The sequence below is a fragment of the Pezoporus occidentalis genome, unplaced genomic scaffold (genome assembly GCF_034315485.1).
Source record: "Pezoporus occidentalis ecotype Australia unplaced genomic scaffold, CSIRO_AGI_Poc_V1 ctg2, whole genome shotgun sequence".
Taxonomy (NCBI): domain Eukaryota; kingdom Metazoa; phylum Chordata; class Aves; order Psittaciformes; family Psittacidae; genus Pezoporus; species Pezoporus occidentalis.
In genome coordinates this window covers 10,484,859-10,509,027 of record NW_026913855.1, presented here as the reverse complement: position 1 = coordinate 10,509,027, position 24,169 = coordinate 10,484,859, and the positions used below count along the sequence as shown (strand labels likewise).

Genomic DNA, 24,169 nt, shown 5'->3' with positions numbered 1-24,169 from the left:
CATCCTACCAGCTTCAGTAAAGGTGTCCAACAGTTACCTACATGGTGCATAAGTGTGTAAATGCAAATCTGTGTGAAGTCTATTAGTTAACTTTAGGCTAGGTTGATTTTTGCTTCAGTGTGGATCATTTCTGTTTGCATGCATTCACCAGTCTTGTTTGAAACTCATTTAACAGTATCAAGATGAATTTTGCAAATTTCTTAATAGTTCATAGGTATTAAAATAGTAAATACCGTGCCACCCCCCCCAACTTGCAGAACTGTTGTAAAAAGGGGAAACAGATTAGGATGGCACAGTGTAATTTTATTGCTGTTTGTTTTGGGTACCCTAATGTCCTGCTGTTTGTTGGGAAAGGCTGAGTGAGCACTTATACCTGGAATGCTTCTAAGAATTAGAATTTGGAAATAAAGTAGGATTTAAATGTGTGGATCTCATAACTGACTTGGAATCCTTCCAGAAGTGTCTGAATCCTGACTTGAGAAACTGCTGTAGGAACACCGGACCCCAAGCTTTGCATGTCTAGAGCAAGCCAGTGTCCCAGCATAGTTACGCATTGAGTTACAAGTGAGCTAGGTGCCTCAGAATCCAATCCAGAAGATTCTGACATTCAGCAGTGATCCTTTAAGTTAATAGGTAAGGCTGAAAGTAGGATTGAGTTTTACCCTTAATCTTCAGACTTAGGTACCTCTGGCTGGTCATGATTCACTCATGAACTCTTCCCTCCTTCTTTGATGGTTGGAGTCTGCTCTGACAAAACACACCCAGGGAAAGTCCTGGTTTAATTTGTTTGCCTGTATGAGCTTATCACATGGATATTCAGATCACTCCTTTGCACAGGAGGTCAGGATTTCATAGTCTCAGTTTCCCAAGGGAGTGCAGAAAGGTAAAACCCTTTGGAAATGGGGTTTATCAAGTGCTTCTATGAAATTTATGCACTAGGAGACTAGGCTTCTAAATTCTGTTCCATAGAGTATTTAGATCTGTGTTAAATGGAACAGAGATTAAGTCTCATCATGCCATGTAGCATGATTTAAATGCTATGTTGTGTAGATATTCTCTTTTTTTTGTCTGTTGGCTAATAACGTCTGGATTAATCTGTGTGCATAGCAGTAGTTCCAGGTGTTCTCATAGCAATATGATCAGGACCCTTTCTTTAGGGCTGGTGGGCATATTATCAGGCAGAAGAGGGTTCTTTACATTTTTCCTTCACTGAGGTTGCAGAGCAAGTCATGGGAAGAAGTTAGGGAAGGAAAGAGAGTTGTATGCATCAGTCTCTTCAAATATACCAGTTCTTTTTAGGACAGTGGTAAAAATAAGAAAGAATGGTAACTTCTTTCCCTTCTTCCACTAGAAGATTCATTTTGAAAACAAATTTAGGATAGCTAATAAAACTAAAAAGGTAGGAAAGAGAAGTCTGACTTGGATAATATTGCTCAAACCTGATTTTTGTTGTAGGACCAATAGTTAAATTAACTGTACATTCTGCAAGGCAGTAGTATGTGATTCTTGATCATAATTAAACAGGACTTGGTGATATACATGATGTACATTCTTGGATTGCATTGCGTGAAAGCATCTGAATTTTTCAAGTTTATTGAAAACTTAAATCAGTGTTTCTAAATTGACATTCCTCTTCTTAAAGGTGATTCTGCATATAGCAGGAAATGTAAAAGGCCAACAGGAATAAACTGGCTGCAAAGCAGCAGTGTTAGCAGAAACTGTCTCAAAAACTTTTATGGGTTATATTTTCTCTTTTACTGTGTATTGATTATTTTCGCAATAAGCGGCTGCCTGCAGACTCTTAGATACAGAAAACATACGCCAAGAGATGGCATGTGAAGATGAGCCAACAGACGTGGGGTGGGTGAATGTTCCACGCTGTAAAGTGATATTCAGCGTTCTTTGGGGTCATTGCCTTGATAACTCCGCACCCAGTGAGTAATATGGTCATATGACAATGACAGGCCACTGTAGCCTAGGGAGAAGGAAGCTCTTTTTGTGTTCCTAACCAGGCATATTCAAAGGTATGCCCATAAGCTGTTGCTGAGAGTGCTGACTGCATCTAATTGGTGTTAATTTATTCTGGTCTGGATTGTACTGATTAATAGCTGTTGGCCGGAGTAGAGGAATTTTTCTCTTTATAGGTGGGGCTCAGAGCCTTGTCGATTCAAGTCTTTCTGGAGAACAGACTGTCCTGCTATAATTATTAGTAATGCTTATCCCTGGGGAAAGGAAGCTTTTTCATTCCTCTTTTATGTCATAAGGAATACTTTGGCCAGAATTTTATTCTTCTTGCCAGGATGAGTTGGCAAGAAATCATAGCTCCTGGTCCCATCTGTTTCTCCTGTGGCCCTGCCATTGGGGTTATGTACACTAGCAGCTCTTGTCCAGAATGAGGCTGCTTAGGAGGAATTGTTCTCAGATCTTTGCTACTGTCGCACTTGCTGCTTTAGCTTATATTTTTTGGGGGTGGGGGTGGCCAGTGTTATGAAATGCCATGCAATGGTAAATAGCTGCAGTACTGTTTATTATCGTTATTCTTTATTCGTGCTCAAATACAAGGAAACAACAACCTAATAAAATCTTTTCGCTTACTGAGAAAGCCTCACTTCCTCAGCAATCATTGGTGCGACTGGCTGAAGGCGTTTGATTGTTGTCTGAATTTCGGAAATGATGCCTTGGTGATTGGAATGTCTTTTCTTCACTTGCCAGCTGCTGTATGGAGATGCAGCAGTTCCATTTTCATATGGCAGCTTTAATTTCTGTCTTCTGAGCAGAAAGTGAGCAATGCAGCACACCTTTCACAGGATGCAATTAAACCTGCCTTAGTCACTGCTGGAGGAACAGGCAGAAACAAGTCATTTAATAGAAATGTCTCTAATAAAGCTGAGACAAACACACCCTATTAAAGATTTGGGGAAATCTCTTCTGGCAAAAAACCTTCTGCCTAAGGATGGACTTTGCGTGGCCTTCCTTCTATTGTGCTTTCCTTCCTGTAGATGACAGATATGGTTAAATGCTAGCACCAGTCATGTTGTTCAAAATTAACCCAGGTTTTCCTGCACCATGTGTGCAGGCAATGGCTTTACTCCCCACCCTGCTAAAAAGGGTCACCCTGGCTGCTACTGAATCTTCCCAACATGATCTTGCATTAATTTTGAACTCTCCTGGAGCCAGATTGTGATTGATCTTTCCAAACTTTAGTAGATAGAAGTCATGCACTCTGTCTAAAATAATGTATTTGGATTCCTTCAGAGCCAATGGAAGCAGTGTTTATTTCCTGGGAGTAATTAATCCCAACCCGATTGGGGGCACTGGAGTAGCAGAGTGATTGCTTCCTAGATGTAGCCACAGCAGGAAGTGTTCTAACAGCTGGCACCTCTGTTCTCTGCAAACCTAACATTGAAACAGGATCTGTCAAGGGATCAGATTTTCAGTAAAACAAAATGCTGTCAATAGTCAAATGGGTTATTAGAACTCCTTTCTGGGATCTGTCTGAAAATTTCAATGGTTTTTTAAGATTTCCCTATTCAGCACTATTTTTAAACACTAAAATTTTGTTTAAAAGAGTGATGAATGGGGAATTCAGATGAATAAGAGAAACAGTATTGTACATCATGTTTTTCTCTGCTACGTTTTAGAGAGCTCCTCAGACTAAGGTTAGTGAAAGACCTCTACTATATGACAGATTTGAAGAAAAAGTAACACACTGGTACAGATTTTCAAGGCCAAAAGAGATCATAAGGTTAGTGTCCCCCAAATGGCATACCAGGCCATGTTTAGCTCAGAAGATACTCTTAGTAGCCATAGCACAAAATTGCTTTTGTACTATTCTCACTTAGGCAATTTAATGAACAGCAAAACTAAAGAAGGCTCATTTCCATGTGTATGTGTGTCTCACCTCCTTCTATGCCCTCTTTAGGACAAGAGGAAACAGCCTCAGGCTATGCCAGGGGAGGTTTAAATTGGATATTAGAAAAAGTCTCTTCACAGAGAGGATGGTCAGGTATTGGAACAGGCTGCCCAGGGAAGTGGTGGAATCACTGTCCCTGGAAGCATTCAGAAGATTTGTAGATGAGCCCCTCAGTGATAGGGTTTAGCGGTGAACTTGGCAGTCCTCGGGTAACTGTTGGACTTTATGATTTTTAAAGGTCTTTTCCAACTTAATTGATTCTGCGATTCTGTGTGCATTTTTCTGGTGTCTAATGCTGTGGCTAGTTCTTCTGTGGGGAATTGGAGATTCTCTCTTTTGTGTATTTCCACAAAGTATTTTAGGGTTAGTATTTTAGAAACCCCTACTTTTCTGCTGAAGTTAGTTAAAATTTGCCACTGGGTTCCAGAATTAGTAAGAGGCAGTGGACAGACTATGTAGACAGTCTATATAGGGCAAAAAACCGTGCGTTTTATTTTCACAGGAAACTTGGCAACAAACATACGGGTGTGGTGATTTGTTGAGAGTATTGAGAAGTGACTGATTTCAAAGTGTGCTTGGCCCCAAAAAGTATGGAAAGATGCCTGTGTCAGGTCTACCTTGCCTGTTCTCTGTAGCCAAGTCACAGCATTTGTGTACTAGCTTTTGCCAAACAAGAGCTGGCTTGTGTTTTATGAAAATACCGTATCATTTGAAACTGATAAAGGAGTGTACTGCTGCTGTTCAGAATCTCAGCAATGTCACAGTTAAAATGTTGCTTATTTTATTTCTAAACTTGTGTTGCTATTTTTAGCTTTCTTTTTTTGCTATTGATTCTTTCAATGCGTTTCTCTGTTAGGTTAGACAGCCCTCTAGGACCAGCTGGTTTTCAGCTTGAAGGGGTGTGTGTGCCATAATTGGATCATTCTTGATTTCATTTTTGATAAACAAAGCACGCAGAACTCTTTAGGTCCCTATAGTAGGGCATATTCTCTAGCCTTTGTGTTACTCAGGCTCTTCTCTTTCCTCTGTAATTCCAATGAGTGTGGCCAAAAACCAATTTATAAATTACTCTGCAAATTCAGTGTGTAGTATGCCTTCTGGCTGGCACAGAACCTGCAGAAAGAGCGATATCTTATTTCCTATCTACTTTGCACAATAAAAGCATGATAACGTAAGGATGGCCACATCAATTGTGTGTTGTTTTGTTTTGTTTTGTTTTTTCCTTTTTTTCCAGTATGGCCGTGTCATGGTTTAAGCTAGTTCAGTACAAGCTGTAAAACCAGCTAATTTATGAAGTTGCATGTTTATATATTTAGTTTTCCTTTTACAATTCTTGCATTCATTAGCAAGCATTTGTTGAGCCATGCTGTTCCTTTGAGATCCTTAAAGGCCCTGGTCAAAATCAAGCGGTGTGTGCATTCATGAAGATGCTGGTCTTTCACAGCATGTGTCCATTTTTCTCTCTGTGAAGATCAATTTAAATACATTATTGCCAGCTGTTTCTTTCTATGATGTATTTTTTTTATGTGATTAGCAATACTCATTGATTCAACTCCCTGCCCTGCACAGGGAAAGCATCAGGGCTGTTGCATTATATCAACTTGTCTAGCAGGCTAGCATCACAAAAGATTTAAAACCATAAACAGAAAAAGTGTGTATTTGAGCACAGTTTGCTCTTTTAGAAATGCCCTCTGAAGTAGTTGTTGTTTTGGTTTTTTTTTAATTAAAGTAGTAAACAAATGTGGTTTACAGTTTGTCTCAGTTTTATCAAGAGTGGTCATCCTGTTGCGTTTTTCTTGGGTAAATACTTGCACCAGTTTTGTTTGCTTGCCCCGATCTGACACACAAGAGCATCATCATGAGAGACAGTATTAGGGGCTGCTGAACCCTCTTGCTCATGGAACAGTGGCTGTTCCATGCAGACTCCATGATATGCTTAATCCTTAGTTTCTGAGGATGATTAATAGATTCAAACTCACAATTTCAACCTATGTCTAAGCATTAATTATGCAGAGTGTACTATTGTGTTTTTATGAGAAACATTTTAACCTTACAGATTCATTGTTAAGTGCTGGCTGGTTATTTTTTCCTGTGCTGCTGCAGAGCAAAGTAGGTGGCTGCAGCTGTGCTTCTAGCTGGGTGATAAGTTGTATGGGTTTAGGACAATGCTACTGACAAACTGGGTGGGTTAAAAATCAGATTCCTTTGTTGTTACCAAATAGCCAAGCTAGAATGAAATGGCAGTAGTTCAAGCGCATGCTAGACAGACCATATGTTCCTTACAGGGAAATGAAGTGGTGGCGTATATCTGTATTGCCAAGCATAAGGACAACAACTCCAGCTTCCAGAACTGTTGGCAGGATTCCCACATAGAAGAAATGTACTCTTCCTCTATTCTTTAAAAGGCATTTAGGAGTGAAGCCAATGTCTGTTCCTGCCCATCTCATGCTAGAGCAAGGTGTGCTAGGAAAACATACCCGATATAGAAGAGTGGTCATCATTAATATATTTCTACCATATATGCAACAGTTCTAAAATGATCAGCTACAAAAGCTATCTAGCCACAAAACTGTCACGTCTGAAATACAGGATGGCAAAGGATCTTGAGTCATTGAGATTCGTCCCTCTTCTCTCAAGAATTAAATGAATCCTGGTTAATTTATCAAATTATATTTTGACAGTTTTAATTTTTTCACTCAGTTGGAAAGCTTCTCCAGAGCTCTGATTCTGTCCTACCTTAAAGTAATTTTCTAATTCTAACTACAAATTCTAGACCTGTTTTCTATATTTTGATGTCTGTTTGCATATCCTCTGAGAGCTCTTCATTCCTTCCCTGGTACTTCTTTTGAGAATGTTTTCCTAGAGAGAGTGCTCTCTTCAGCAGAGCTTCTCTGTACTGTCTGATAAAACAGGGTTTTAGGCAAGACTTCCTTTATGAAGAAAGTCTTATAAACATGCTCGACATCTTAAAAATGGTAAGTTAAAGAAAAGCCCAGACTTAACAATGTTTACAGTAACTTTAAACACATTACTCTGGATTGGAACCATGTGGTTTCCATGTAGGGTTCTTGGAGTATTTTTTAGGTTATCGCCATAATGGTGAGCAAAAATAATAATGGGAATTGTTAAAAGATCTTCAGTGAAGAAGAAATGTGGGACTCATCACTGAGGATGTACTGTGTCAACCTGTGGGTTTCTGTGAGACTCTTAGCTGAGTAAAAACACAGGGACTAGGCCTAAGACAGCTACTTGTAACCCTATATAAGTTTAGATGCCAGCAAGTGGCAGCTCATTTGTCACTTTTCTAAAACTATAAAGTCTGCAGTAGAACACTTTGTCGAGATAAAAACCCATATCTTTTAAGGGCATGTCATTCCAGTGTTACAATTTGCATGACCATTATGAGTGACTGTACACACCTGAACTGGTAAACCCCCCATAGGAGGATACTTGTATAATTTCAGCCTTTTCATAAATTCCGCTGTCTTTTATGTGGTGCTCTAACTAAATCAGAACAAAGGTAAAAACAAATAAGCCTTGCTGTGACTCAGGCACGGGTAAGATAATAGCAACACAGTCACATGCTGAAGCAAACTGATCAGACTGTGAGAAGTGCAGCTATACACCCTTTGTCACCCTCCTATCCCCACACCCTGTCTTTCACCCTTGGGATCTTTCTCTGCTTTTTTCCAGATCATGATGTTAGGAGCTCTGGTATGCTTTGCAGACTGGGTAGTGGAATGAAGCGTGTGTGCATGTCAGATAGAAGGTAAATCTCACAGGTTTGCTTTGGCTTTGCCTTCTGGCTTGTGCACTCCTGACTTTGGTTATGATGTCATTTGCTAAAAAGCGTAAGCAATTAAGCCATTAGTAATAAGTAATTTCCTTCTTTTTGAATTTTCATGAAATGCTTACATGCTGTTAGGCAGGGTGTTGGCTCTGCGTCAGCCCTGTCTGAAATTGTGTGTTGTGCTGGCTGCCATCCAGGAAAGGAGAGAACAATTTAAACACCTCTCCATGCAGTGACACTGCAGAGAATTGGGAGCTACTAAGCAAGTCTGGCAGTGTGAAAGGCATGTGGTTTAGTGGTTTCCTCAATGCTGACAACAAATGCAAAGGACCAGTTTCATTCTAACACTTTGTGTGTGCTGCAGTAGTAGGAAGCCCACAGAACGAGAAGAAACTAAAATACACCTCAAACTTTGTCACTGATGAGTTTCCCAAGAGAGTATGAGAAACACAGTACTGCTAGAAGGAGGCTTGGGACTATAAGAAATGTCATTGTGTTTTGCAGTTAGACTTCCTCTGTGTACATCAGTACGGTGTTTTGAGGTCAGATCTGCAGCTGGTATAAATCATGACACTGAAATGTTGATGCAAATTTCCCTCATAATCTTTAATTCATTTTTCTAAATCATATGGCAACTGCAAAGCAATTTGTCTTCATTAGTATGAGGCAAAAATCATGAACACTTGGATTATTTAAATAAAAAAAAACACAACGCATCTTCAGATCAAGATGTAACTTAGGTCAGGTGCAAACCACCCAACCCAATCACCTCGATGATGGAAAGTAGTTCAGAATTCAACATTGCTAGCACCAAACACTACAGCAGCATTAGATTTAAAGCCAAGTTGTCTTCTGTTCTTGTGCTGGTGTAAATTTGGGTCATATACAAAGAAATTAGTGTGCTTGCACTGTTTCTGCATTGGTGCAAGTGGAGACTGATGGTCTCCATTGGAGTGTCTGGGCGTCTTCTACAGAGTCGCAATCGCTCTCTATTAAGGGATGATGTCAGGTTAGGATGGTTATTTATAAAACTCTATGTGCTGTAAATATAGCTGTGCTGTTTGAGAGCCACACAGCAAGGAGATCTGTAGCCAGATCTATGTTGCAGACTTCTGTTGGCACAGCAGTATCAGCCAAGGATGTGATCTCTGGCTAGTGAAGCCAGGCTAGGAAAATCTCCTAACACAAATGCAGTTACACCAATGTAACTATTACGTAGTTATAGGGTGACTTTCAGAAGGGTTGGCAAATACGGTCGTTCTGCTGTTGTTGTTGCATCTACAGGAGGGGTGCTCTTCTGGTTGTATGGGCTGAAATAGTTACTCCAGCAAAGGGCCCTATCAGATACATATCCTTTAAGACCTGCCTTCTTTATCACAGCAGTTAATAATTAGCAGGCTTTAGGCAAAGGGGGGATTTGCGGTTTTTTAGCAAACTGTCGAAGGCAGATTAAAGCTGCCAAAACCAGCCTGTGTGAGGCAGTAGTCTCTTCTTGCAAGCACAACATGGAAGAAAAAGTTGTGTTTTACTCATAAGCCTGTAGGTTTCTTGGTTTTCCTTTTGTGGTTATTGTTGTCAAGAGTTACCAAAACACATGATGTATAATACCAAGGAAAGTAGAAATGTTCTGCAGAGATTTAAAAGCACTGACATAATGTTTGGTTTTGAGCAATGAAGAAGAAATACTGCATCTCTGCATATAGATGTTTACCCTGCAGCCTAACTCCCAGTGTTTTTGGAGTCCATCTGTGAACCCAATCCCAAAACCATGTACCTTTCTGGGAACAGCAGATGCTGTTCACATCTAACAGAGCTCTTTTATCCCTCCCCTTCCTTATTTATGAAGACCTTCTCCTGGTCTGGAAAACCCACTGGTGGTCTTTTGCCTAGTTAAAAAGAAATAGGTTTTTAGAATAAACAGGGCTGATAATATTAAATAAGCAAACTGTTGCTTAGAGGGAAAAAAAAAAAGAAAGAAAATCCCACTTTTTCTAGCTGTTTTAGCAACATGCTTTGCAGTAATGCTTCCAGCACAGCAATTTTTAGAGATTTGTAACTCTTCTGCTCTACAATTTGTTGTGGCTTTGGACAGTCTAGGCCCTGGTATCAATGGCACAATTGGGAAAGCGGGACAAATTTGTTCTTATGTGTATGCTAGCACTTGCATTAATCTCTGTTTTTCATGTGCCTGGAATGATTCACATCCCTTCCCTCAAAGTATGGCCTCCATGTGTCAGGGATTTGTTACATTCCAGTCAATGCAACATAAATCCCTATTAGATAGATCGTAATGTTCCTTACTATTCAGCTAGGGTATGTATCTGATGACTGTAGCCATTTACTAGTAGAATTTCAAACAGGCTTCTACTGAAACATAATAAAGCAACCTTTGATTTTTTGATATCTTATTCTATAAGCTAGTTATATTAATTCTGCCTCTTCACACTGAGTTCTTAAGGCATCTCCCTGAATATGTTGCCAAATCAAGATACTGCATAGAAAAATATCAGAAGGAAAAGAAAAACTCTAGAGCCAAAGGACAAGAGAAAGAAGTTTCTGTATGTGTGACCTGAAACGGGGCTGAGAACTAAGTGAAGCAAAGTACCACCGGGAAAATTGCTGTAGTCAAGACTTCTGGGAAGACCTATGGTAGAACAGCTGGTTCTGGTAGGCAAATGCAGAAACCTTGAGACTGCTGCTCTGCAACACATCTGGGGCACTTAAACCCATTTTTAATGACATGAATGCAAAAGGATGGAAAATGAGACTTGGCAGTTAATTTTAGTGTAATACAGTAAATGATCCAAGGGCCTGATCCAGAGATGCGAACATTCTCCAGTGTCATCCAGTAAAAGCAAACAAGAAAAGCAATCTTTTCCAGGTGGAACTCCCACAGATCATCCACTGCTTGTCCATATATTTGATAAGAAAGCACCCCAGCTAGTGACATTCAGGGTAAGAAGTAGCAAGACTGAGCTCCTCTCACTGATCCAAAACACATCTCTGCTATGTTTTAAAAAATCTCTAGAATTTCTACCTTGCATCTCATAAGGATGTAATCTTTGGGGGAGAGGGGGAATGGGTGAATTTTGGTTTTACCTGTCAGGTTTTCTATTTGCTGTTGTAGTGTCTCTTGTGAGAGCCAACGGAAAGTGATTTTGAAATCATTTGGTATGGAGCATCCTCTATGGTTTGGCATGTGTTGTGATCAGATTAGCACCACTGAACTGTTTTGCATGCTTATCTCAGGAGATGAAGGAGCAGACTTCCAAAGAGTGAGGGAGATCTTTACACCTTAGAAAACCCACAAATTCTGATAGTCAGATGGGCTTTGTAGAAAATGCTCCAACTCCACACAATTATTGAGGAAAGGGCTTTAGTATTTGAAAACTCCAGATTTTTATCTGAATCTTACTAGTGGGTCAATGTGGTTGTCATGCTACGTTTAGTAAGCCCTGGAGAAAAGAATGTAGTTTTCATAGCTATTACGTGATTTGGCCTACATCACAAATACAGCTTTAATTCACAGTTTACTCATAAACAACTAGCAATGTCTAAATGTCCAAGGTTAAATTTGCTTCCTTCCTGGAATGAAAATCCAACCAACTTGCCCTCAGCAATGATTTGTTGGGCAGTAAGCTTGGGAACTTAACTCTCCAAGGAGAGGGACATTTTGATATCCAAGTGTGAATTGTATTAATTCAAATAACTGTACAAGTTGCAGATCTCTTTAGTTACTGTTGAAGTTCCTAAAATCTGATTTCCAGATGGCAACCTAGTAAGTCCTCTTATCACCGGACTTACTCCTACCCTTCTTATTGATGAAGGGACTTAAAAATAGGTTCACTATGAAAATTCATAGTACAGAGCAGGAATAAGTAGCTACCTGGAACAAAGGGGGGTTTTATGTGAAGATGAGAAGATGAGAAATTTTACTGCATCAAGTAAAAAGGAGATACAGGATTTAAAACTAGTAGCAGGAAAAGCTTTTTAAAAAAGAACTGCCAAAGCTTGTGCTGATCTGACATGATGAAAAAGTCTGACTGGTTAATCTGGAAATGGAAAGCACTCCTAAAGAAAGTTCAGGAGGCCACTTCAGTTTGCTGACTTTCAAAGTACAAGATCTGTCCAGATGTTTGAACTATTCTTGCAGCATGTGGAAATGTGTATTTTCTTAAGAGGTATAGTGTAGTCCTGGATTACTCTGGTGGAGGAACTCTGTCATTCTCATTACCCTGAGAAATGGATAATGCAAACCGGAGCCAGACATGATGCAGCCACCTCTCTGAAACGCCCCTGATGGCTCATTCATAATGTTCAGTAACAGTGCTATAATTGCTCTTCTGGGTTTTTCCTTGGAGGGCTGATCCTGGTGCATCATAACTCACCTAACCAGCTGCAGTAGTTTGAGAGCATCCACTGTGGCTGCACAGGCTGAATGAAAGACTTGTCTTGGAGGTTCTTGTTAGCTTTTATACATTTGCATTAACAAAGCTATATTCCTAGGTGTCCATGGTCACTCTAGAAGCCCTGCTTCCAAACTGCCCTTAAAGTCAGTGAAAGCAGTATGACAAGCTTTGACCCCAAGCAGGTCATGGTAGCAGGATAGGCTGCATCAGGTTGCACCATTTTTCACACCACATGAGATCCATCTTTTTTGGTGCTGATGCAGTAGGATAAGTATGGTGGTGGACAGAAAGCCAGAGTAGATGCAACTGTAAGACCTTGCTGCCCCGCATCTGTCATCATCTAAGCAGGTGATTTCTTACCAAGGCAAAACAGTGCGGGAGAAGGCTGCAGCAGAGCAAAAGCAGTCTGGTCTTTACTGTCTTTGGCTTTGTGAGCTCTCACTTTTGGTTAACTAGAATAGAAGGCTGTGTGAATAATGCTTCCTTGCACGTTATCCTCATCTTAAGAAGAAATTTTAAGTACCTTGGAGCAACCAGTTTACTTCCTGACCTGAAATGCAGTATTAATTATCATTGTGGAACAGGGGGATTACAGTAGTTCAGTTTCAAGCTCAGGCTTTCTGATCCAAAGCTTTTGGGAGTGAGACACACCTAATTCTACAGGCAGCAAAGCCTGGAGGAACCCAAAGAGATTAGAAGCTGCTGGAGCTTTGCCTCTGTTCTCTCTCAGCTTAGTTTCCTACCCATGTCACTGTCATAAGTACAGTTGAAAGGAGATGCAACATAAGGTAGTTTTGAGTATTTGGGGTTGTGTTTGTTCAGATTCTGTTGACTTTTGAATTTCAGCTGTCACATACTTGCAACAGATTGCCATGTCTATGATTATGCAGTCAGTCCCTTTCTGCTTATTTGTGCTGAACCCATAACAACCTGTTTGGATAAGAAACCATTCCAGAGCAAACAGAGAGCAGCTGGTAAGTGAGGTACATAGGTAAGTACACTGTCGATGGTAGCAGAATGTTGATGGTGCCTCTACTGTCAGACTGTTTACCACTTTGAAGGGGTCTCTGTCCCTTCAGTGCTACACATAGCACAGTTTGAGGACCCCATTGCAAGTAATACATTTTCTAGAAAGACATTTGCTTTGCAACTTACAGTGGTCAAAACTGAGGCATACAGTATTAAATCCCAACCTCTGAAGTGATGAGCATGTCCTCAAAATATACAAGTCCTCAGCTTCTCTTCAGAGCTCTTTCTGCCTTGCAGATGTATGCCCAATGCTTAATTGCTGCAGAGCAGAGTGCTAGAACTATGCTTAAAGATCAAATTGCTCAAGATTTTTAGTGCTATGCAGTGTATATTAAATTATGCAAATTTTTTCCCAGTGTTTTTGCTCTGCTATTACTTTAAAAATACTCAGTGGGGAGGCAGCATAGAGTGTCCTTTTGAAAGCTAGGAATGGTAAGAGTATTATTTGCTGAAATGCAGAAAATGGATATTCTGTTCTGGGCCAGTTTGTTTTGGCATGTGGGAGGATGCAAGTCTTCAGCTGGTTGCTAAGCATTATTTCATGCTCTTCAGACAATCTAATCCAACATTTCCTTCTTTGGCTCATGCTTGTCCCACTTGTTCTTGGTACATCAACAGGTTGTTTTTTTATTTTTTCTCTGGAAGTTTAGTACGTTTTCAAGAAAGAAAAAAAAATATTTTATTTTCTTCTCAGGAAAACAATCAAATAAACCTTCGTAACATTTGCATAGTGATACTTGACCTCAGCAAGATAAAATGGAAACATGTTTAACAGAAACCAAGGCCCTCACTATGGGAAACATTCTAAGTACTATCTGAATTTTTAGTTTCTGATTGTAACTGGACTTGCATCACATTGACATAAACCTGAAATTTAAGCATAGGCTTGAATTCTTTTCCTGGACTGCTATATCTCTAGGTATGTCTCTTAGTGCAAAAAGTTCTCAGAGGAATGAATTAACAGACTCTTAAAAATCTGTTTCTTTTGCATATACTGTTATTGGTCATACAATAAACAAGGTTGTGTCTGCATTTCATTAGCTTTGCCCATGCATGCGTACATAAATAGTACGGCAATGCCCATTGAATAGACAGTCTCTCAGTACTCCATTGTGTTTGCACATGCATGCATAAGATTGTTGCATTTTTATATATAACGGATCTTGTTATGTGGTCTGTGATGATGTTTGTGGAAGTAAGTATGCTTCCCAAAGTGTCCTGTCTTATGTTGCTGATGACCCATCTCACTGTTTATCTGGGCAAAAAGGTTTGGCTTTCCAGATCCAATATTCTTGCTTTACATGATGGGATTTATGTATTAAAAATAATCTGCCCTCTTTCCTGGACTTCCCTTGTTTAAAAAAAGTTAAAGTACTTTTCTCCTTTCACGATGTGTGTTATAGTTCAGTCATTTTCGCTTAAACCCATCATTTTAATTCTATAGAAAGAAGTGTTCAGGTAGGACAAAATAATAGAGATCTGTGCAGCAAATGTTGTTTGCCAGATAGGCGTCTATGTGACACCCAGAACCACAAAGAAATTAAATTGGTTTAAAATGTTACTGCATTTCCATACAACATCTTTTCTGTGGTGGGAACAAGACCAGGTTTTTATGGATTAAACAGCACATGATCAAGTGATTAAGAAGTCTATCATAATGTATAGTGCAGTGGAAACATGATTAAAAAACCCCATTGTGACTCTCAACGTGAATTTTTGTGCAGGAAAAGAGATAAGTGGTACTTAGGAGTGTGAACCAGTAATTAAAACCTACGTAATATAGACATGCTTTGCATATATATTAAAAATCCGTGTAGTGTAAAACATAGGTCATGAAGATAACCAGCAGTGTAAGATGATGCTGAATAAAAAGTTTATAGCTTCCCATAGAGTAAATGTGCTTTAGCTGTGGACTAAATTATATCTCCCTCCTATTCTAGTCTAGCGATGGCTATGGAGTGGTGATGACCTTCCTTGTTTCTGTGACAGTGTGAGGTGTTATCAGTGGAGAATTAGTGCTGCCTCATTCAGATTTTATTCAAATTCCAGTTTAAATATTAGTCATGATAGAGGAAAGCATTTTACTGAACTGATTGACCTTAAGTCTTTTCCTGGACATCTTTGCAGACCACCACTGCCACTGTCCCCCAGCTTTCCTCAGTACCCCCTTTGGGAAGCGAGTGCTTTTGTTTCTTCCCTGGGAGTGCTGGTTATGCTGACTCCTCTGTAGGAGCTTGTGCTGATGCCTTTGGAAGTCAGTGGGCATCTGCTTATTTAATCAAATGATTATCAAAGCAAACCCTCGTCTCTGGCAATTGCACTGCTTCCTATAGCCAGTGGGGAAACATTAACTTCTGATCTGGCAGTTTTTGGGTACCATCTGCCCAGACAGGCTGTCAGAAATTGCAGCTCAGTAAGCGAGCTGGTATTGTTAGAGGATATAACATGGATGAATACAAGCAGAACACAGTGGTTGCTTATCCACCCTCAGTTATTGCTCTAAAGCAGCCTTTCAGGCGGCTTCCAGCTGACATTGAAAAAAATCTTAGAAACCAAAGCAAGCAGATACATCAGGGAGTGGTGCCTCTCCACATTTCCTCCCATTACCTCCACCATTTTTATGAAGACACTGCTCCTGGAAGGAAGTGACCAGGTGAATCCTAGCCTCTGCTGGGGATGGCCAAATGAAGTCCCAGGTAGTGCCGCAGGCAGACATATAAGCTGACAGCTAATGCTTGACTGACCAGACCTGAACTGATGCTCTAAAAGTGAAAGCTGCCATGACAATTCACCAGTTTCCTGTTTGAAACAGAATCCACTGAAACCATTTGGGTTTGAAGTGCTGAGAAAATTAAACTTTATGTGCCTGTAGAGCGAGATGGGGGTATGTGGAGGGGAGATCAACAGGTTTGATTATTTCTCTGCTTTTAGCTCAACAACTCTGTTATGCATTATTCATGGCATCAATGCATGGTACTGCTGACATTTGTCATTGCTGGTTTCATTATATGCAAATGTGCAAGTCCCTTTTGTAGGCATTACATAAGACTTTTTTTCATTATGTGAAAGAGTGAATGTGTAATTAATAGTGTACCAGTGAAACCAGCGCTTACTTGGCCTATCATAACAGGAATCTGTTCTTCTCTAATAGAATTTTCAGTTCATCACACACACACCATATCTTCTTTGGGTATGAGTAATAACCTTGCCTTTCCCGAGTCAGATTCAGATGGCTTTTTTTTTTTTACCTTATTGCTGTAAAAAGAGTCTGAACGCTCTTATATGTAGTAATTTAAGCTACCTCTGTTCAGATATTGCTGGCCTCTGCTGGTACATAAACCTCTGCAACATCAGGCTTTCATTAGCCATAAGTATGAGAATTAAGCTCTGAACATGGTTATCCTGATATCTCTGGAATATATCCATTGAGAGCCACAGCCTGACTGCAGATGTTGGGTAGTACCTGGGGTGATGGAGAGAGCGTGCCTTGGGAAATGAATCAAGGCAATTGGTACCCTGTGAATAAGGCCCCTAGATTTATGTGTAAGTAAGAGAGGATTTTGGCTCCAGAGTACGAAATGATACTCGGGGGACAATGCTTTCATTGCATTTATTTTGAGAAAAATCTGCTGTTGGAGCAGAAGCAATTTAACTCTTATTATGCTCATTTCTATAGGGCTCACTGGAGTATTCCTTGCTGGAATATTATTCAGAGGCTTATTGTCCCTGTATAAAGCTCTTAATTTATTTGAAGTTTCTTAGGTTAAAACCTCACGTACTAAAGAAATCATTATAACAAGTACTTTCTGTATTTCAGAGTTCACCCGACCTTTCAAACAAACAAATTATTGTCCTTTTCCCTGCCCCCTTTTCTTTAAGTCAGTGTTCACCCTTCCAAAGCAGAGCTTGGATAAACAGGTTCTGTGTGCAGCTCTTTGCAGGAGCAGTGGGGAAACAGAGAAAACGTGATTTATACAAACTGTCATTACTTCAGCATGGAGGAAAAAACACCACAGTGCCATGCCTGAGAACCTTTCTGGAGACGCTGCGGTTGGCTTTGGGGACTGAGTGGAGAGATGTAGGCTAAGCTGGCCCGCAAGGGGAACAGACATGCTTTACAGAAGCCTTTCCTCCCCTCATCCTGTTGTTTCTGTAAGCTTAGCAGTAAAGGAAGTAAGAACAGGGAAATTTGAATGTATGCTTGTTAGAACATCCAATGTATATTGTTTTATAGCCTGCCATGGCTGTACCAGAGGGCAAAGCTTCCCCGGCATATTTGCAGCAGCTGTTCAAAACCTTTCTCCTCTCCCCTCTCTCAGTTGGAATTTTAATTTTGGCCAAAAAGGGATTTTTCGCTAAAAATGAAAATGCTTCATTCAAAAGGCTTCACAGCAGAAAATCTTTTTGTACATTAAATTAAAATCAAACCATTTTGCTTCAAAAACCTCTTCCTCGCCTTGTTTAAAATCTCCATGGAAAATAATTTGGGGTTTTTTTTTGCCTTTGTGTTACTGGTTTTTTTCCTATCAGCTAAGATACTAAAATGTACTAGGCTCTTAGGAATATTCTATTGTTGTTAAAATATCTTAGCAAATGAAGCCTTCCCTAATCTGTGATTTCATCTCATTACCTCCGCACACACTGTAACCTCAGCAGTACTCAAAAGCCATTCAGTGTACTGAAACCAGACTGAACCTTGCTGTAACTCCTGCAACTCAGTGGGTGAATTTGCCCTCTGAAATCTCAAAGGCAATTTAGCAAACCTCATTTGCAGATTTGCATGAGGGATTAAGTGAGAAACTGTTGCTGTTCGATGTAATCTCATTCAGTTTTCCAGATGAGAAGGGACTGTTGATGCTCCTGTTCTGCAGCAGGAATTTCAGTGTTCTGTGGTGATTAGGCATGTGAAGGTCATGCACACCCTGCTTCAGCTATGTGGGTTTTTATCTCCAGAAACACGAACTTCTTGAAAAAGGCACGATTATTATTGCTACTTACACTCAGGCCTCGAAGGAGCTGCCATTAGGTAGTAAATTGTAGTGTTTATGTATGGCTTTGGGACCTCGAACAAAAATAGGGTTTTCTTAATCCTGTTTGTCAGAGGCAAAGACTAAGTGTAGATGATCCACTAAAAGAAAAATTGAGAGAGTGTCTGGATTTGATCCTAGCCTGACAGAAGTGCTAAACTAAAGATGAAGCTATTCACTCTTAAAGCTGAGCCAGTGATTCTCCTGGAAACCATTACGGCCAATGATAAATTCTGTAGAAATCTGTAGCATATGAAGATATAGTACGCACAACATCCAGAGAGATATAAATGAAGCCAAGCAGAATAATTCCTAGACATTTCTGGCACTGTTGCACAGAGAAGTCTTTGTGGTGTTGTGAATAAAAAGTATTTAACCTCTGGCAAATGTAGTTTGCAAGTACCGTACATTTCAGTGTAGACGATGGCTTTACAACGTGGCAAAGGAAGAGACTGTGACATTCCACCCACTGTAACCGCAGGTATTTTCTGGGGCTCGGGTATTGCAACTGAGACTCCCAAAGCATCTTTTGCATTGTAGCCTGATGCCATTGCTGAGAACAAGCTCCTGACAGATGTAGTGCCTGGATTTACAAGGAGTAGCTAGAATGAGTGCAGCTACGTTAGTTGTGTCCATTATGGGAAAGAGAGGGCAGTGATTAGACTGCATGAGTTCAGAGATAGCTGGGCTAAAGGTCATAGGTCAGATCACTGTCATTAGTAGTAGAAGTCTGGGACTGCCATTGTGTCTGTGCAAAATAATATGCATGTTTTATAAGACAAACTCCAAGAAAAATCCAGCATAAGCACCGATTTGCTTTTGTCTAGTATGAAAAGGAGCTCTGTACTAATATTCCTTCCCTTTAATACAGCACATCAGAAGGTAGACACGAGCTAGCCAATTTATTCCAAGGAGAAAAATGAGAGATGGAAAGGAGGCAAGAGTTTTGTAAAAGTTTTTCAGTGCAGAAATTGAAAAACCAGCACTGTTTAGATGTCTCAGCTATTGCAGGCTGCTCAGGCTGAAGTGAAGGAAGCTTCATAAAATCAGTTCTAGTACAGAGTGGGTTTTGCCATGTCTGACTGTAGTGGAAATGGATCTCCAAAAATTCATAGTGTCTGTCTCAGGATTCAAATCTGTGCTTGACATGTAGGAAGAGCCTGGATGGTTAATGAGGCTTCAAAGGTGACAACTGTGTTGAGAGCTTTAAAGCCATTTGGATCAGTTATAGAAGTACAGAAGTAAGTCTTATGCTCAAAGCATTTGAGAAGCGTACAGGAAAAGATATATAAATGTTTAGCGTTTACAACTTAAATTCATGCATTTATGACAGAAAAGAAAATATGTTGCTTGCTTATGGCTGAAACTCTTGAAGCCTTATGGTCAGCAAATGCTGAAATGCAGTTTATTTTATTGCCTCTGGAAGTGATCACTGCGAGAAGTCACTGTGATCAGCAGTATCTAGCCTTACTCCCAGCAGGAGAGGGAAATGGTTTTCTGCTTTGAAAAATTCAAGAGTTGACTTCAAAACAAGTTGTTGTACATCTATTGCTATGCAGGAGTTATAATTTGGCTGCAACATGCTCTATAGAAAGCCCCAGATGAATTTTCTATGATTCTCTAAAAACCTTCTTTCCAAGAAAAATCTAGTAGTGAACAAAAAGGGAAGAATACAGACAGGCCATATATAACAGTGCTGCCAAAATAGTTCCCTGTTCTAGCCTGGGTGAGGAGAAGATGGACAAAAGAGGATTAAAATCTATGCAAACCTATCAGCCAGGCCTGGATCCTTGCTGTTCACTGACCACTACTGCAATATAGTGTCCTCACCACTGTTTCTGTTCTGCCTTTGCTATTTCTTTCTGCCAAGTGTAGAAACAGACCCTTACTTAATCTGAAGTACTGGAGAATAGATGTATTAGCAAATTGTAGTGATAATGTGCCTGTTTTGTACAACTTTTGAAGAGGGACTTTCTTCCAGAAAATTGTAGGATCTTCTGCCCTGCATCCCAGGTTTCCCCACCCTAAAAGTCTCCAAGCAAAATCAAATTCATAAATAAACCTCCCTTGTGAAATGTCACTCCTAGCATGGCTCCTACCCCAACAGGCAGCCACTGTTGTCGTTCTTTAGCGGATGCTGATATAATTTGGGTGTTATTGAATGGCACTTTTATGTTTAATGCTTTTTTTTCCTTTTTTTTTTTTCCTAATGCTGTGCTCTTTCATTATCTGTGGCTCCAGTCTTGCTCATCTGCATTCAATTTATTTTGTGGTTTTAAGAACCGCAGTAGTTAATGCCGAAAGCCGCGAAGGCTGATAATGAATTACAAATCCTTTTAGTAAATTCTTCTGAAATGAGCACAGTGCTTGATAAGGGTCCTGAGCAGACAGGATGGTCTCTTCCTGCCATGCTTGAGTAGGAAGCTGTACAAAGGAGACATTCCCTTTATGTTAGTGAGGTGCTCTTTTGCATGTGACTGACACTATAGGGCATGGCCACAGAGCTTGATGCTTGTGGCTGCTGTTCTTGGCTCTGCCGGTGAGCTGCTGGCAGGCTGCTCTCCCTGCCCGTGCCTCACCTTTGCCTGCAGAAGGGGGATAGTGCTACTAACAGCCATGGCGTGCCTTTGGAAAGCGCTCTGAAGGGAAAGGGAGAGCGGCTGGACTGATATTCTTGACCCACAGACAGACAGCAGTTTGTGTATGTGTGTACTTCTGTCTCATTAGCATTACTCAGCCCTCAATTGGACCATTTATAGCTCTGAGAGTGTCTGTCTCTGACCCTGTTCATACAATTCATACAATATTTTGTCATTGGCTAATAAATGTATTTATGTATTGTAGTGCAGAGTTGTTGCCTTTTGGTTACCCTAGAAATATATGATGAAATATCCTTTAAATGATAGAATAATGTTAAAACTAATCTTCTAGCAATGTAAAGCTTGATTAGCTAGTAGCCAGAGCAGTGCAAGGCAGAACTGCTTCTGAGTATTGCTATTAATTATGTATTATCATTTATTAATAATTGAGACTGCTTTTTTAGACAGGCAGAGAGGTTGGAGCTTGTTAAATGCACCTAAGAAAGCGAAACTCTAAAATGAGGGCTTGAAATTGGCAGGAATTTCACTTGGGGATCAGCAGGATGGCAGTCCCACTGTTTGTTATTGCTTCTGACAGTGAAGCTATTGTGGGGCAGGAAGGGAGGGAAGGGGAAACACAACCGCAGCTGGAATTTTTCCTTCTGCACTCTGCTGCCTCCCTTGCTGTGCCTCGCAGCAAAACTCTCTTGAGCTGGCACAATTACAGTAGAAGTTAAGTGCTGGGTGCAGTAGCGTCCCCAAGGCTGTTCTGCGAGGGTGAATTTCACAATTTGCCACAGCAACAGCTGAGCTGGGATGTGCCAGCAAGAGGGACCATGAACTGCTGAGTGCTGGCAGTAAGCACCAGCTGAACAGGGCATCTCTAGGACAGGGGAGAGGGTAACCCTGGTGCTTTAGTTAATACTCAATAATGATCCCAGCTTTTTCACTTGTGTTTCTGTGAGCACTGATCCTTTTTTGCTTGCCCCTTTTGGACTGGAGGAAAGCCCAAGCCCAAATCCCATTTACATGCACTGTCTAATCTGACTCTTTTAGGGTTTGCATGGAAAGAGCCTGCATCTCAGCCATTGTGGAAGTGATGTCTCTAGAGCTCATTGTGGTTTGGGTCCATTGTTTTATCAGCCAGCAGATTTGCTGAGGGACTGAGCTATCTTGAAAAATCAAGGTCATTGTAGTATTTTGCAATTTTAGCACTGTGAATGAGAGGTGAATCAGGAGGTGCTCATGTTGTGTCTTTCTAACAAACATAAAATAGTATCCAGGGAATCCCACTTAGGCACAGAATTCATCCCCCAGAGCAGTTTCTCATGAGCTTTTGTTTCAGATAGTGACTTTTGCCTATGTTTTGGTTAAAGTTCCTAAACAGTTTAAGTTATCTGTTTCCTTCAAGAAAATTAATGGCTTTGTGAAACTACCTGAAATGCATGACAACTCTTAAAGACCCGGCTCTCTTCCTCTATAAGGTTCAATGTTTGTTAACAATACAGAATACTAGAAGAGGTCACTGCAGACTTCACTAATCACATGTATCAAATATTCAACATCCTTTCTTCCTGGAATGAACTGGCTAAAGCACCCTTCAAGTTAAACTAGATAAGTAATGAGGGCATTGAGTCTATTTTTCATAAGTCAATATAATAATGTGTCAAAAGATAAATATGCTCTCTATAAAAAAAATATTGCTTGTGCTATGGGGGATTTATTACTTCACTAATAATAATATTTAACAGATGTCTATGCTATTTTATAAATGCATTAAGTGAAATATAATGCCAGTGCTATGAAGAGACTGTCTTACAGGGCTTAAAGTCAATGTACCATAAGAAGATTTGAGCTAACAGTATTATAATAAGACATCAATTAATGCATGTATCACTAACAGAGGGGGGGGATTGAAGGCAGGAAACGTGTATTCTAAGAAACAGTGAAAGACTTACATTGTCTAATTTTCAAGCAGAACCTGAAGAGGGTAGCCTAGAACTCAAGTGTTATTTCTGGTTATATCCTTTCATGGAGCTATGGAGGTGCTTTCATGAGTTATCACAGAGCTTTGTTATTCAAGTGAAAACTCCTGCCCTATACATAAGCATTTTATAATGCCAAAAAAAGTCATCATACAGCTCTTGTGGTTTATGCTGTAACTATTTAAGCATGTCTGCAGCCCTTTCCTTCTGAGGACCACTCTGGCATCTCTTGAAGAAAAGTATCACGGACATATGGTGGTTCACAGGCGTCAAACTGAGAATCGCTGCTAAAGGTGATGGTATATTTCTTTGGTTTATCCATCATAGGTAATGATTTCAGAGGCAGTCAGAACAGAGAGCAAAAAAAAACAACCAAACAAAAGAAGATAGTATGTATTTTGAAATATTTGTAGCTTTCCAAGTTTGCTTTCAGCACTGAGATGAAGATTATTCTTTTCTTTTTTCTTTTCTTTTTTTTTCTTTTTAATTAATAAGAACCCTGCAGTCATTTTGCTCTAATTGGAAGTTGCAAATAAGTGAGCAAGAAAAGAACTTAAACAAAATAGAGAGCTGCAATAGGGAGCCAAAACTGTGGGTGGGCCTTCCACAGAGCTAAAGAAATTAAGAAAAAAATGGAGACTATCTCTCAGGGATTTTCCTCCAAAAAGCTTTTGTTAGATGGGAATTCAGCTACCACCAGTTGAGGAGGCAGAAATCCGAATGACAAGCATACTGGAAAAATGTCTATGGCTCTGCTGGCACAGCATTGCTTTCTCCATGCTAGCTGCTTTGGAGCTTGAATGCTGTAGTTTTGGGGTTTGGTGGTGGTGGGTTTGGTTCACCTGATGCCTCAGAATTTGCAACTGATTGTGGAGCAGTAAAGTTCATGTTCATGTGGTGCCATGCAGTGGCTGCCTGTGCTGGCCTTAGCTCTTAGACTGCTGATTCACTGATGTTGCTGATGAAATCAAATAAATAAAAGGGATCAGCATTCCCATCCAAAACAGGAAGCTTTTCAGAGAGGCTCCTGATTACTAGTTAGTTGAATTATGGTTACATCAATTACCACTACATTTTTACTCTGCTATTTCCTTGTCTAGGATAGCTATACTTTTAAAAGCAGGCATCGAGTCTTTTAGATGTCATCTTACATGTCAGAGATTTTAAGACTTATGCAGTAATGAAGACTAATAAAACTCTATGGTTTTATTGCTTAAGTGCTGATCTTGTGGTTTGATTGGATTGGCATTATATGGGCCTTTCTTTTAGAACACTGACAAATATGACTGCAGTGGCAGGTATAACAACTGAGTTATAACCCAGGGATCAGGACACATCCTCCAATACTTTTGCAGAATAGTTTGGACCAGTCTTAGGAGTGACCAAATGCTGGAATAGCTTCTTTTAGTGTAATGTTCTATGTATGGGTCTCTGATA

The 24,169-nt window shown here is 40.1% G+C and overlaps 1 long non-coding RNA gene across 1 annotated transcript; it reads left to right on the top strand.

Annotated features, from left to right (window-relative positions):
* The first annotated feature begins 243 nt into the window (after window positions 1-243).
* On the top strand, window positions 244-5,103 carry LOC134163178 (uncharacterized). The gene is made up of 2 exons (XR_009964611.1): window positions 244-1,860; window positions 2,600-5,103. It is a non-coding gene; the product is annotated as an uncharacterized LOC134163178 (long non-coding RNA).
* Window positions 5,104-24,169: the final 19,066 nt, after the last annotated feature.